This window comes from Anser anser, assembly GCF_964211835.1.
Source record: "Anser anser genome assembly, chromosome: 1".
NCBI classification, from domain to species: Eukaryota; Metazoa; Chordata; class Aves; order Anseriformes; family Anatidae; genus Anser; species Anser anser.
The window spans coordinates 36,164,752-36,180,657 of NC_139720.1; the positions used below are offsets into that span (position 1 = coordinate 36,164,752).

General features: G+C 44.3%; 1 protein-coding gene across 2 annotated transcripts in view; it reads right to left on the reverse strand.

The window, feature by feature from the left end:
• The window catches only part of PPM1H (protein phosphatase, Mg2+/Mn2+ dependent 1H), a 139,220-nt gene that overhangs the window by 122,110 nt on the left and 1,204 nt on the right, over positions 1-15,906 (reverse strand). The gene's annotated exons all lie outside the window — the stretch shown is intronic.

Consider the following 15,906-nt stretch of genomic DNA (forward strand, 5'->3'; position numbering starts at 1 on the left):
GACTGAGTCTGTTGCATTCAAAGCATATGTAGGTTTCAGGGATTCCTACAACTCCGTTCTCTAAACATTTAATGTGAACATATGCTATTCTGACCCAGCGTGGTTTCACAATTATTTTTCATCCACTGGCAGTTTGTTCCTTGTGAAGACTTTGGTAAGGCTGATGGCTTTTCTGAGGACTCAAGAAGCAGGGGCAGATGAAGTATGTGGGTTGGGGGTAATGGAAAAATTTATTTCAAGGTTTGGTCTTTTGATTCTGGCTGAAAAATACTCACTGATCTATCATGGTGACAGAATAGATTGGTAAATAAAGGAATGAACAATTAATGATAACTTCTGTTCCAAATGTCTCGTACACACGCACAGCTTGTTTAGAGAAGCAACCAGAGCGCTCTTCTCATGAAGAAGGGCTCTCCCTACAGCAAGCGCTGAGCACCCAAGTTGCAAACCACCACCTCTCTGGAGTGTGTGATGCCTGCTGTTTTTGTGGGGAAAGGCTTCTTGGTCTGTGGGTTGGGCCTCAGAAGCTTGGCAAGGACAGAGGAATCAAAGTGTGATAACAACTTTCTTGTCCCCCAGACTCCACTGTGCAGGTCAAACAGACAACACGGTCATGCTGGACATCACCAACTGAAAGCTGCCAGAGGAAAACAATAACAATATTGGCTCTCTTCCGACACAATTCTCCTCTTTTATGCTCTGATTCACCACACAATTAATTAAAAGGATCAAAGGTCATGGGTGTACTTCATGAATTACACTTCTCCATCACACTAGATGATCTGTCCAGCTGGAAAGTAGAGCAATGTGGCTTTCCTATTTCAATGGGTACTCAAAGTGTGTCAGCACTCTTAGATAAAGATATAATTAGAAGTTTTCTGTTTGTTGAAAAACAGACAGTGGCTAATTTCAAGTGATCAATTTGACAGGAAGGGACAAAGTGAAGTAACAGACAAAAGAAAACAAAACCCTTTCAAGGTCTCCAAGACCTACAGCTTGTGGGGCATATTCTGAATGCGTAAAGGCTTTTGTTTACAAGACCATGAATTTGCTTTCTTTAAAATAAAAATGCCTAAAATGGCCTTCTTGAAGGCAACAGAACAATTTCCTTTTTGAAAATATCACGTCACAGGTCACTGCCAATACACACAAATGAAACCTACACCTCAGCTGCGGTACATTTCCCCTAGCTGCTACCACCAGGTAAGGCAGATGTTCACACAGTCTGTATTTGTAACAGGGAAACGCTAACAATGGTCCTAGACTTCAATCAGGTGCCAGCTTTTATATTTCTAGATTTCTAGACCAAATTTCTATTCTGAGTTGACTGAGACAAAATGTATTTCCCTAAGTACCTTGTCAGACTACTTGGCAGTTTGATGGCCACATTTCACTCTTCAGTAATAGCAACTGGTCCCTTGAAACATGGAGAAAGAGATGGACAGAAGTCAGCTTCGCAGTCACATCACCCCTCCGTACAGGATGGAGATCTGAAGACATCCTACCGTCCACATGAAGAGACTGTAAGAAGCCAATGCTTTCTACAGTGCATTCCTCTTGTCCTCAGCTGAACAACACAGATCCAGTTTCCCACTCCACAGCCATATTACCACTGGTTTCCTTGCCCACAAAAATTAACAGAACTGCTGCAAAATTAAAGCTTTTGTAAGTCTCCACTCCCCAGGGCAGCAGGTGAACAAACACAGGAGAAAGGGGTACATTTCCTACAAGCCACCCAAAGCAGATCAAGTCTTGTAGAAAGTGTAACCACAGATTATACAGCTATTTGGAAGTATATTACACATTTCTTACATCTGAGGTTTTTGTTCAGATTTCATGCTGTTTCTTAAAACTACAGGTTAAAACTCTTTTGACATAAGTTTGCAATTACATTTTCTCCCATATCCCCAAAGGCTGACTTTCTGCACAACTAAATTCACACAGCTTACCAGGTTTATTTTCTATTTGATTTACAACCAAGTTTGCTGAAGAATATTGCGTAAGCTCTTATCTATAGATAGCGTTTGCTTCACTATTTCACATGTAAGAGAGTAATAGCTCATGAAGATGCTCTAGCAGCAGCGTTCCCAAACAAGCTTACTTCACGCCTGCTGTATGAAAACTCCACCGTGTTTTTCCATTCCCTGAAATAACACTGCCCCCATCTCTGCCTACACAAACATCCTTTTAATTCCGGTTAAGATGAGCTCTCCTGCAAAATGCGACGTTAGCTCCATACTTGACTTATACCCCTCACTGCTGCGTGACACACCACTGCCAGTGCCAGGTGCTTTTGTATTGCAAGTGCCTCTCAGCCGAGAGCAAACCCTACCTGCTCCACGCTGCTTGCTAGTATGACTTTCACTGGAGATATTTTGGTTCTTTCAGGTCTTGTTAAAACCCTCACACAGGAAACAATTTTCAAACCCCATTCTCATTTTAAAACTCAAGACCATCTTGCCATTCCTCCAGATTCTTTCTGACTATTCCACTCATTACTCATGCACCTTTGTGGTATCAGCCTTATAACTGCCTGTAACAATGCTTGACTGCTTGCTGGTGCAGTAAGTTTATTTTATTTTTGTAAAGTCTTTTCCTAATGGCACTTCTGCAAGGCTGAGGGGAGCAGTGTGGAACCTCACAGCTCTGTCACACTGTCAGAGGCTGGAGTCTCTACAGCACATCCAGAAAGATAACAGAACAGGACAGCTATTTGCATATATTTCTTTTGCTTTTTTGTTTCAGGAATGCAGACTAAAATATTGCACAAGAACAGAAAGATGAAGAATAAGAAGCTAGAGAGCTTGGGAAAAGCTCTCGTTTTAGGATTCCATAAAATAAGCACATCCATTCCCAAACAAAAAATTTGCTTTCTGCAGTACTTAACTATGGACTACTGAAACAAAGACTTGTTAGCCTACCCTTAGAAGACCTTCTGTTTAAGAAGGAATTTCCTTCCAATGCAGAATACCTACACACTGCTTTTCAATACAGTGTGTGCTGCCATTTTCGATTTCTGTTGCAGTCTCCACGGAAGGGCCTTCTCCCACAGGTTGGACTGTCATTCTAAATAGAAACACACTTGGGAGGATTTCTCAGAGCAGCTCGGTTTGTGCCCCCTAATTGCACCCTGCTTTCAGCTGCAGACTCGCTATTCCCAGTGGAACTCTGAGAAATGCCAGGTTAATGCAGGAATGAACCCAGCCATAGCAGAGCAATTCCCTCAATGCCCAGTAGAGTCATCTGCCAAGCAGCAGAGCATGAGACGTTATATCTTCTTCAAAATACATTAAAAAGCCTCTGGGCTTTCATGACACCTACCTCTAACAATAGTTTCACCGACTGATCCAAGGCCTCTGGGCACTCTGACACAGAAGGCCCCGACCTGTCACAGGCCTTTCACCGCTGTATGTCCTCACACAACGAGTTGTGTCTATATAACTCTAAGTTACAGAGAGAAGCATCATCTTTTATCACCGTTTACAGCCTGTGATAAGGGTTTCTATTCCTGTCAAATGTTTCCCCTGATACAAAAATATTTAGCCTGCCTTCAGTGTGCTCTCTCCTGGTTTCATAAGGCTTGATTTCTATTCCTTCTCTTCCAACTCCTCTGCATTTCCTAATTACTTTTTCCATAGTCATTATTTCTCCTTTTAAGCTTTGCCCATAATTAAGGGTGAACACTATTCTCAACAGTGTTTTAAATGCAGACTTCTACAGAGGCAATTTATTTTCCACTATTGCATCCCACTTCCCTTGTATTCTAACATTTTCTTTGGCTTTTTGACTACACCCTGAGCAACTATTTTTGGTAGCTCTCTAGAAGGATTCTAAATGGGCTAAGGTAATTTTAAAATGCATACCTGTGTAGCTAGTTCAAGTCAGCTTTGCCAACCACCACCACATTTCTCCAAGATTACATCCACCTAGTCTTTCCAAGTTCGGCAAAGTTTCAAAGACAAAAGAAGAACAAAAACTCTCCCTTCAACTATTTGTTGGTTTTGTTTCTTTATTTAAAGCCACACATTTATTTACATGATAGCCTCAAGAGGTGTGCTTGCAGTAGAGGAGGCTGTGAGGGAACGCAGTACTAACACCACATACCAAACTTCTGTAAGCAACTGCAAGAGAAGCAGCGTGCCTTACACTTCCTATTAAACTAAGTGTAAACAAGGCAGTCTGGCACAACCTCTCCAAATACCAAATCGACTAAGCCTAACTGGTGACAGGATTAGCACTACAGCATTTTGTTGCAGTTTGCAGCATCGTCTCTCCCACCCCTCCTACCTTTTGCAAACATTTGAACTGCCATGAGGGGACTGACACCTGAGGCCAACTAAGCACCAAAGACAAAATTAATACTCCTTTTTAGTCAACTTGGTGACTCTGCTCCCACTTTGCATTCCTTCAGGGAGCTGGATGGGCAGGTTACAGCTTGGACCTGGCCATCCTTTCAGTGGGGCCTGCAACCCTCTGTTCTCCCCAGGACTTGAGGCAGACACCATCAGGGCCTCCCCACCTAACACCATCATACACACACTGGTGGGAGAAGGAACTTGATGGGAAAACAAGGGGAAGCCTCAGCTCAGTGCAGTGTAGAGACTGAGAGAAACTGCACATCTCTAATTTGCTGCTTAAGCAAGTAGTGACCTCAGTCCTCAGGTCTCACTCCTCTCCAGAACTCACTCTAGAGGTCTCGCATAGCATCTGACTCTGAGATTAGCCACCCTTATTTTCAATTTGTCCAGCAAATGAGCAAGATGTGAACAAGGTATCTTCCTGTCTGCTCCCACAGATACCTCATACTTCATCCTTCAAGCCCCCTGGAAACTGGGACAAGCCCCAGCAGTGGCAGCGCCGAGGACCCCACTGCTCCCAGAGGCCACCACCTGCCCCCAGACAGCACCCAACCTTTGAATGCGACCAGTTGTTGTTGGCAAATGATGTGGCATTGAAATACCTCCATCTCAGGTTGCACTTCGCGTTTCACACAGCAAAAAGATGATCTTTGTCCCCAGAGCACCTCATTGTTTGTGCTCTGCTGCCCTTACACACAGCAGAGGTATTTTCCATTCCTTTCATGAAGAGCCCTATGTCTCTCCCACCCCAGCAGGGTTGCTAACACCTCAAACCAGCCTCTCAAGAGAAGTCAGCATACCTGCCCCCTTAGCACTAAAAGGAAAAACACGCACACCAATGGGAAAAAATTCCCCAGGTCATTCACTTCATGCAAAGTTAAAGCTTTTATTAAGAGACTTTTTTTTTTTAATGCAGACAATGGACCAAACAAAAACAAAGAATAGCAATTTGGTCAGCAGCAATAATATATTAGCAAATAATAGTATTCTAACATAAACCTTTGGGTCTACAAAGCTCCAAAGAGCAGCTTGCAGTGTATGTATAAGTTGCTTCTTGCCCATGTTTAAACATACACAGCTACCTGAAAGGATTATGCTCCTTTTGTGTTTCCACTTCCATCCTCTTGGTTTCATATTTCTGAATTATGCTAAGCAACAAAGAGTAGAAACAAAGCTCGAACTATGACAGTTCATTTCTCTCTTGCCACTGTCTTTTTTCAAAGACAACCAGCTGAGTAGCAAAACAATTGCTAGCCCCTCCACAGAAGCCCTTCGGGTGCTCCATAGAGCTAGCTGGTGATGTAGGCATCAGGCACTTCTCTCAAACCCAGCAAGAATGGGATTACAGTTAATCACATTAGCCTATAACTTTTTTTCCCTCTAAAAGCAGGATTACAGCCAGAGATGTAGAACTTCCCACATTCCTGCATGCCAGCTGCATTCTTCCAGGCTTCATTTGATTAACAGCTAATAGAATTACAATCCACAGACCTGGGTTTTAGGGGATTATGCCAGAGGGGTTGCTGAAGGCGCTCGTTCGGCTGTAATTCCCAGCTTTGCACTACTGGAAAAGGACAGAGACCTTAAAATGACATTGAGAAGTACACTGGAGGGAGCCCCAGCCTAAAGAAGTGGTCGCATATATTTTCTCATCTAACATTTCCTGATAATATTGGTGTAGAGCACATGTGCCTGATTTAAGTTCTTGCCTTCAAAAGATGTAAGAGAATGGTTGAAAAACACTTTTTTTTGTGGAAAAGAAGGGAAGATGGGAGGAAAATATTTATATTCTGCAAATATTCTGAAATTGCTCATTTCAGAGCAACTCAAAAAGCTCTGATGTATGTGATGATTTAAGCAACCATAATCATTAGAGTTAGCTTTAAGATCAGAATTTCTCATTTCTGAACACCTACCTATCTGAATCGAAAGGTATACTCCATCCTCAGCAGCACCAAACACACAGTGCAGGTTTCACTCTACAGCTCTTAAAATTTCTGAAGGAAAAGTTTTAAAAGTTTGAATTTAAATCCAATGAGGAAGTCCTTGGAAAGAAATGGGCGGGGGGGGGGGGGACAATTTCCTTTTTCAATCAAGACACCTACAAATAAGTGCAGCATAGAAAAACAAAAACTAGCTTGAATTGTGCTGTAGATTCAACTTTAGCACAAAAATTCAGCATTCACACCTGAAACAAAGACCTTTAAAATAGATTTGGGTTAAAAAAAAAATCACACCACTTTCTCTAAAATTTCAGAAATTGTTTCAGAAAAAAAAGGCACCAAAAACCACACACACTTATAAGCAGTAATTTAAGGAACTCAGTTTTACTGCACAGACTTCTGCAAAGCATCACATCCTGCTGAACAAATAAACAAAAACCTAAGACCTACACTCTAAACGCCAAGGAGCTCACACAGAAGCTGAGCCAGGGAATTAATGGGGTCTGAGGGCAAGGGGGCACTAAACCCCCTGCACATCTCCTAAAACCAGTGGAAATGCAGGAAAAGTTCACCCTTGAGCACTTTCGCGCTGCTCAGCAAGCCTGGCATGTGCAGGCAGCTGGGATGTGATGGGTTGAACACAGTGGCTCTCACCTTGAAACACTTTGCAAACTGCACTCACGGGACAGGGCTCGGCTCCCGGTGACAGCCCTGGGGCCTGCAGCCATTTCAGGAACGCACTTCCCAACCAGATACTACAGGAAGTCTTGCTTCTTGCTATTGGACTCGCAGCTTCTCATTTTCTCCTCCTCATGACCAACCAAAAAAGGAAAAAAGTCCACAACCAAGGAAAAAAAAAAAAAGCATCTTCCCTCAAGAGGGGGGAATTAAATAATGATAATCATCATCATTTCATTCATTATCATTGCCACTTTGGGAAACTCACTGACCTCTCAAACTGCATCCTCCAAAACCTAACAAAAAGCCTCCATACTCAGAGCAGCAATACCTACAGCGTTTTCTCAGCCTTCCAAGTGCCGGGCAGCTTGCAGCACAAGGGATCCTGTTTCACCCCGGAGAAGGTGTATCAAGTGTTTCACAGCTGGGTAAAGGCTGAAGCTGCCATTTCTGGAAGACCCGACGGATCCCAGCCAGCAGCATGTCTGTCCGCACGGTGACCTGCTATAGCTGAAGACAGAGACCTCAGGAGAACACAGGGGTAACGTTTCTTCCCTTTAGACTATTTCACAAAACAGACCACTGTCCCAGACGAGAGTTGGAGATGTGCCCTCCATCCTACTTCAGACCTCACCAGGGACCAGACCATTAGTTCTGCGTGGTAGATATTTTGTGACATTACGACCATGCACTATGTATCATCTGTTTCTAAGGAGGCCTCTAACACGTGCCTAAAGACAGACAAACAACACTTAGTCTCAATGAATCAGTGTTGGCAAAAAAAAAATAAAAAATAAAAGAGCTTGCTTGGCTGGAATTGGATTTCTTGCACCTCTCTGCAGGAAGCTTGGAGAGCAGAAATTATAACAGGCCATAAAGGACAGAACAAACTGGGAAATTCGGAAGGGCTCATGGGAGGAGCAGGAGCAAAGAGAGACCTCATCTCTGTCGGTACCTTTGTGTAAGGGGGCAGAGGCACAGGCAGGACAGCATAAAAGTAGCCTAGCTGCAGGACCAGCAGTTTAATAGAAGAATTTAACTGGGAAGACTTTGTAAGCAGAGCTATGACTACAACAGGATCCCTAGACAACCTTGGAGACCTCTAACGCCAGTCCAGGACACTGGCATAAGATTTTGGAAGTAGTGGTATGCAGGACATCAGAATGCAGTCCACAAAACCACTGTGGACTAACACACAAACAGCAGTTGTTCTTCTACTCCAAAGCACACAGATGCTGCCCCCCTCTCCAAACTAATTGTTTACAGTGCAAAACAAGAGTAGCAAAAGATGCAATCAAAGCTCAGTCTTTCTTCTCCTATTAGAGCAGAATCCCACATGGAAAGCATACGCAAGGCAGTACGTGGCTTCCCACTCTTCCCCCAACCCTCTCTCCCTGAAAAGCAAGGCCCATCTAACTGCACCAGCTCTCGATATCAGGGGGCTATCACAGCTACAAGCCACGCTGAAGACAGCCTGAATGGCATCAAAATCAGTCAGCCAGGATTAAACACCTTATGGTAGCAGTTCAGAAAGAAAATGTGGGTCAAAGGAGGGAAAAAAAAGGTTGGAAATGATTATCCACCTCAGCCACAGTGACCATCAGAACCCAGGGTCTGCTTCCATGAGAAGAAAGTGTGCAGAGCCAACGGGATCTGACAGCATTCCTCCTCCAGCACAGGAGATGCCCAGCAAAGTTAAGACCAACCTGACATTATCAGGAGCGAAACCGATGGGACAGCCTGATCCTGATCTCTCTGCACCAGAGGAGAAAGAGGTTGATGCGACACGGCTGCTTCCTTGTGGAGGGCCAGGCCCACTCGATCCCTGCCTGTCTCAGAGATGGTAACCATCTGGGAGGAGCACCACCACAGCCATCACAAACGTGAGGTGTTAATGCAACCTTTGGTATTAAAGGAAAGAAAGATAAAGAAATGAAATGAAGCTGAACACAAGTGATAGTAACAGATGATCAAATACAGATCCCATAAGAGGAGAACTGCCACCCTGCTTCACGCCAGAGAGGCACGCCTGCCACAGCAACACTGATAACCCTTTTGTGTTTTGTTTTTTATTGGTGGTGGTGGGGGGTTGTGTTGAATCAGCATGAGTGTGGAGCAGTACGCAGGTCCATATTTTGGTTTTCCCCAGCTACACGTTGCCAACACCAAGTCTCAGAGCCTTGCTCCAACCTCTGCATTTACCACTGTCAGCTGCTGCCTCCAACTGTGAGCACGTTTGGCAGGGTATAACAGACGTGCTGCTGGAGGGGGGACCAGGCGAGGGGGTCATGGGTGAAACCAGCAACACCACTGCCATGGACCTGCTGGCCTCCTCTTGCATTCTTCAAGCTCTTTAATTCCTATGCAGTAAAAATCCCACCCCGTGCCTGTTGGGTTTGGATTGCAGGGGTTGGACACAAGCTGGGACCTCTCCACCATCTCCAACAGTTTTGTAGACTGAACACTTGAAACCACAACCCCTTCCACTCCGCCTAACGAGGGGGCAGGGAAAATGCTGGGGACAGTGCCATGTACTGCATGTAGCCATCCTAAACGTAAACCCTACTTGGTGAATGTAACTGGCCAAATAGGAACCAAGTCTTACAAGTCATCTTCCTCCTCCTGCTTCACTGGGAGGAAAAAAGGTCCTCAGAGAGTTAGGAGATGACAAAAAGCACAGTTAACACTGAGTTGCCTGGCACAACGTCTTGCATTTTAGAGCAGCGAGTTCAATCACGAGTCATATTCAGGGTGCAGCTCAATACAGAGCTGACCAACCTGTCCTTAAACCCACAAACCATATTTCTTCCTCACGCAATACACGGGTCCTGTCACAGGGATGAATTGTGCTTTGCAGCTCCGCTTCCCTTCAAGGTTAACGCGAGCACGTTTCATTTGATCACATTCACGGGCTGGAAGAGGCTCACCCTCGGGGGCACAGCCCTGTCAGGTTTCCTTATAGCACGTACCTTCCCGAGCAATGCAGCTGTACTGGAGGGAAAGGAGCCAAGCCAGAGCGCTCGCCGACCACTGACAGAGCCTGGTGAAACTGGACAAGCCAAAACTGCCCGGGAAGACACGGATGCCCTCCCATTTTGGGAGCTGGGACCAAGCTCAAGCAAGCTCCTCAAACAGCACCAGTCCTCAGCCCCTGGGGCCAACAGCACGAGACAGCACAGAGGGATGGATTTCCTATTTGTCTCTTTAGGAATCATGTGCATGCAATTTAGACAACATTAAAAACACCAGAGCACATGATTTACCCTTTCCCCCCGTGCCCTCCCTCCAGATTAGTTCTAAGAAACCAGAGACCACATAGGAAAAGCCAAGCACAGAAAGGCAGGAAAAATTGTGTCGTCCAAGCACGCAACTTCGAACACAGGACTCATTTTCCACATTCGTAACTCCCCCCCTTGCCAGAGCTTATCCTCGCTGCCTCAGTTTCTTCAGCTGAAGCAGCAGGACATTTGCACATGTATATTCTTCTGTGAGGTTGTTCTGAAGTGATTATTTGCAAGACACTTGGCAGATTAGAGCCATTACATAAATATTAAATGTTATGGTATCAGCTCTTACACAAGGAGAGGGATTTCTGAAGCTCTTACAGCTACCATGAGGTTTCTGAAGGCTGTTTTATATGGGCCCAGGCTTAATATACATTGCCAAACTCTTATTTAAAGTTAAGATTATATTATGCATAAAAGAATAATTTGTTCACAGGAAAAGCGTTCAGGCTTCTTTAGGTACACATATGGGACTTGAATTTTTAGCTCATCCATCAGGTCCTATTCAGTCCTGCCTTCTGAACTACAGAAAGAATTAAGGAACATGATTTTATCCAGATATAGGGGAAAAAGTAAACAGTATTTTTAAAAGTTTAAAAAGGAAAGCGATTCGTTATTTCTGTGTATTCAACCCGAGGAAAAAGGCAAACAGAACAAGACAAAAAAGGTATTCCTTTTTCCGGGCACGCTATCCCCCTGAAATCTGTACCAAGCAGAACACACACAAGAAACCTGTTTACAGGCAGGGGATGAGTCATGCTCCCAGCTGACGGTTCGAAAGACTGGCTCCCAGAAAGGAGAACATAACTTGCAATTCACAGGAGCCAAATGCTGCTATTAACAGGCGATGGGCATCAGAATAAGGGATGGGGAGCTGCAAGCCCTCCGCTATCCGCTGCCACGCTGCCCAGCTCCGGCCAAGCAGTTTCTGCGCTTTGGTTTATCCCACCTCACAGACGTGGTGAGCTTCCACCTACCTCAGAGGGTTATTGCAACGCTCAGCATTTGTACAAACAGTTCAGTCTAGACAGAATGTGAAAGGTACTTCAGGGGGAAAACGACTTCTCTGTTATTTTAACCCCCAAAATCAACAAGTTTGGGCTTGATTGTGCCAACCTAAAATTTCTGACGACTGAAAGTGGATGGAAATGATTTTAGTAAAAATCCTTCGCTCAATCCTTGCATACATTCATTTCCTATAAGCTAAGTAACACAGCGTGAGAAAACGTGCTGCAACATCACCAGCCTTACCAAACAGCCAGGACTTGGAGTGGAAATAAAATCCATAAGCTTCCCTTCTCCCTCCCACCTTTTGCCTTTTTCATTTTAAGCTTAAGTTATTGCTGTAACAACGTGCCTCTGGAATAACACTGCAGAAGAACACGGTCGTCAGACTTCACCTACAACTCTGCATCCATTACGGGCCAGTAGTCACCTCAGCACAGAGCAGATGTAATTGCCACTGCAGGCCTGCAGAGCAGAGAAACCACAGCATCGCAAGACTTCTGAAATGTAACGTTACGGAAAAAAGAGCCCGGACTTTGTGGCTCATCAAACGAAAGGCACCGCTGGGATAATAAATTGATTTTATAAAGCCAAGACGCATACACACCACAAAGGCCTAGTTTCTAGCTACCTATTATGACTTGGAAATGGACAGATATCTAGAGTGGCATTTAGAAAATAAAAAAAAAAAAAGCAAAACAAGCCCTTGCATAAAGTCACAGTCAACATATGAGCCTGTTTCCACATTTCCCTCAAATAATCTGTTAAGTGCATTTAATGGTACCTTTTGATACTAGTCTCCAAAGAGATCATTGAAAGGTAAGAGTAGGGAAAAGAGAAGAAAGCATGTGATAGAGAAAAATCTAGCTATGATCCCACCCCCAGGACTCATTATTTAGAAAAGTAATTGCAGCACTAAATTATGGACCACCAGAAATACACATCCACATTCAACAGAGATGAAAAATGACTCAAGTTTTGTTTTTCTATCACAAAATGTTATTCAGTTGCAGTTTCTCTGCAGCTTCACCAGAACAAGGCTATTTCTTTGTCACTTTCAAATTTAGGATTATTTTTTTTTTATGTGCTATATGTACTCCAGGTAATTCAATCAGGAGAGGAAGGCTCTGCTCCACCCTAGTGATGCTCTGTTTTCAAAGCAGGAACAGGATAGATAGAGAAAAAGATGAAAAAATAACGTTACAGGCAGAGTTCAGCCAGACAAATACCACCCACCCCATTTAACGCCATGTCCTCTAGCTCTGCTGCTGCCTCCACTTGGCCGGTTACGTTTGGAGTTTAGCACTGGGGCCGATGGCAGCTTGGAAGACAGAAACCACGGGAAGGAGGTCACAACATGCTAAAGCCAAGCAGAGAGAGGGACCACAGAAGTTTTCCTCCCGGTAACAGCGCAATCCAAGCAGATGCTCAGAAACTAGCTCGAGGTGAAGATCAGAGGAGCTCTTCAGCCTTGGAGCACAGATGCCTTTGGAGGGCAGGGGGGCAGCGAGCAAATGCAGTGTCAGGGGCGACTCCCCCCTCACTCAAATAAATCACTGAACTCTTCAGAGAGCAGCAAATCTCCTTACCCCTCTGGATTAAAGTCAGACTTAAAGGAATGTTTGTTAACAGACTGCTCACTCCCTGGGTCATTCCCGATGCGTGTTAGCTAACCACATTCAGTAGAGTTATGCCAGGGATGTCCTTGGTTTAAAAAAAAAAAAAAAGTATTTCTAAACAAATTGATACCTCTAAAGACAATTAAAAAACTTACTAGACGTGGGACAACTTGCATTTTCTTTCTATGGAGTTTGTCCACCACTAGAAGACTGCCTGCAGTATAAGAGTATCTCTTTTTGAAACATTATTGCCTTCTGCTATTCTGTAGATCAAGAAGAATTGAAATTCAGGGTCTCAGGTCTTCCACGGGAGTAACAGGACAGATGTTTTGGAAGGCAATTTTCCGTCTGCTCACTACGGAAAGCTGATTCCCTATGGGATTCCCACTGAAATTTCAGGAAGCAATGATATTTTATGCTAGCATTGAGTATGTTTTTGAAGATTTCATTTGCCTGCCTACATGCTTTGCATAATAATTATAACACTGAAAGAGGGGAAGCTAATAATAAAAATTAAATGCTAATTTACATTTCACTGCATAACACCACAGAGATAACTTATTTTTTAAATTACCTACTTAAAATATATGACATGGATGAGCAATATTGCAAAAATATCTATTACAAAAAAAGCTCAGTATGAGCAAAGATAGAAAAAGGGAAGGACCAGTGCTTGTTCCAGTGGGACAAGTCTGATGAACAGGCATATAACACAGATGCTAAGGAGAAGAAGAAAAAAATAGGGTGGGTTTCTTTATCACTGTCTAAGGTGGTAAGAAATCCCTGTCCTCGGGAACCAAAGAAACAAGAGGAAGTCCCTGAAAACATATATGTACATATATATATTTAGTGGGCTTGGACTGCTTTAGTCCAGCACAGGAACCAGCTCTAACCCCGAAACACATTCTCCAGCTTGGATGAAACACTGACACGAGGACATGAGGGAGCTCCAGTATCATCAGCACACTGACATGCTTTTACAACTAAAGAACATGAACACAGCAAACGCCTTCCTGAGCCAAGGCATCCAGGTGATCTGTTCTCTGAGCCAAAATTTCCTCCCAAAGACAGTAAGACATGCACTGGCACTGGGCACAGAGCATAAATCCAGTGACTCCAACCCTGCTGTGCACAGCCCGTGACACCAGTGAAGATGTAATAAAGGCAGCACACACCTTCTCCAGGGCTAAATCTCCATCTTCTAAGGCTACAGCAAACCTCTCCTTAACTTCAAGGAATAAAAAAAACCTCAGAGCCCAGAGCTATCACTGCCAACAAACTAGTAAAACACGAATTAAACCGCTGCCCTTTGCATGTCACCAGCTGCTGGTGAGGACACCAAGCCTGCCCCTGACATTCTTGCAAGTGCTCATTTGTACTGCACCAAGAGGCAAGCACTGCTCTGCCAGTTTCCTTAATATAGATGCTAACACAATGCTAAGTAATGGTATAAAAGTACTTCCTCCCCCACATCCCTCTGAGCAAACAAACTTGAGAATATGTATAATAGTAATTTGACCTTCCTGTTTCTTTTTTTCCCCTTTATTTTCTCTATATAATCCAAATGCAATCCAAAAGGAAAACAGATATTTTCAATATATACCACCAAGTAAATCTTGCAATTATTTTCAGACAGCCTGGTAACAGCTTGAGGGGGGGAGTGTTGGGAAAAAAAAAAGTCAAATTTGGCAAAACCCAATTTTGTCCTTATTTCCTTCTTTTTCTTTGTGCATTATGTCTGTTGCATTGCTTCGCCTTTGGATGACAACATAATTTTGGTAGTCCTGTTTTCTTCTTAGCTACAGCGCAGTGAGCTTTTTGACATCTTCTGGTTACAACCAAGCCCCATTTTGGAAGCGCAGAGGGATGTTTCTGGGATCAGCCTGGTAACACTTCCACAAGCTCTTCTCTTCCCTTAAGGCAGCAGTACCCTCCTTGAGCTCTGCTCCACACAAGTCAGTTACTGCAGCCAGGACTGCACTGAGAGGGGATGAGACAAAAAAAAAAAAAAAAAAACAACAAACAGATAAAGCAAAAGGCTGATCTCTTTTCACAGAGATAACAGTAGGAAGGGAGAAGGCCAGTTACTTTTTTACGCCTTCCAACTAACCAAACTGCTCGAAGCTCAAAGAAGTATTTGAAAGTGATCCTGGCACATTCTCCTTTCACTATCGCCAGAGCTGGCTACCCTGTCTCCAAACACTCCCCCCAAGCTGTAGGTTTCAGCTACAGGGTCTCCCCCAGCCTTCCCCTTCCAGCATCCTCATTTTCCTTCCCTGGCAGTCCCGGGCAGAGGCTGCCGGTAGCGGTGGATGCGCAGACCTGGGAGCCGGAGAGCTCCCTCCCGCTCCGTCACCAACCTGCAATTACAGCTGCTCGCTGAAAGCCACAGCACCTCACGTAAGCTAAAAATAGCAGCACTTACTTGCTTTGGTAAAGAACTGCTTTTGAAGGGACTATTACAGTAGCAGAACAATCAGAGCTTACTTTTAAACATTTAAACTTATAGTTCCTGGGGAATTCGCTCAGCAGCGTATTCAACTCCTTAATAATCTGAGGAGAACAATCCAATCTGAAACTCTTTAAAACTCCCTTCCTATTTCAGCATCCCCAATGATGCAGCAACTCATATGAACCTTTTAAATAAAGCTAGCAATCGCTCATTAGCAACACAAAGCCTTCGCTGTAGTGTTTGCAGCGGCTTTGCTGGGAATTCACGGATGCCCAGAGAGACAGTACGGCAAAAGAGCTGGTGGCTCGGAAGAGCTCCTTTGGTGGGACTTCAGCAATCTGCCAGGTAGGAGTGATGTGGACGGTACGGTACAGTCAGGACTTGGAGACAGCAGCAGGGAGACATCAAATACTCGGCCCTGCTCCCAGCATCACCAAAGGCAGCAACGTGTGCTGGTACAAGAGTCAAGTGCAAGGACGTGCCTTGCCTCCGCAGCCGCTGCCCTTGCCAGCGGGATGAGGAGCTGCATCCAAACAAGCGCTGCCCTTTGCCTGCAGCCGGTGCTGA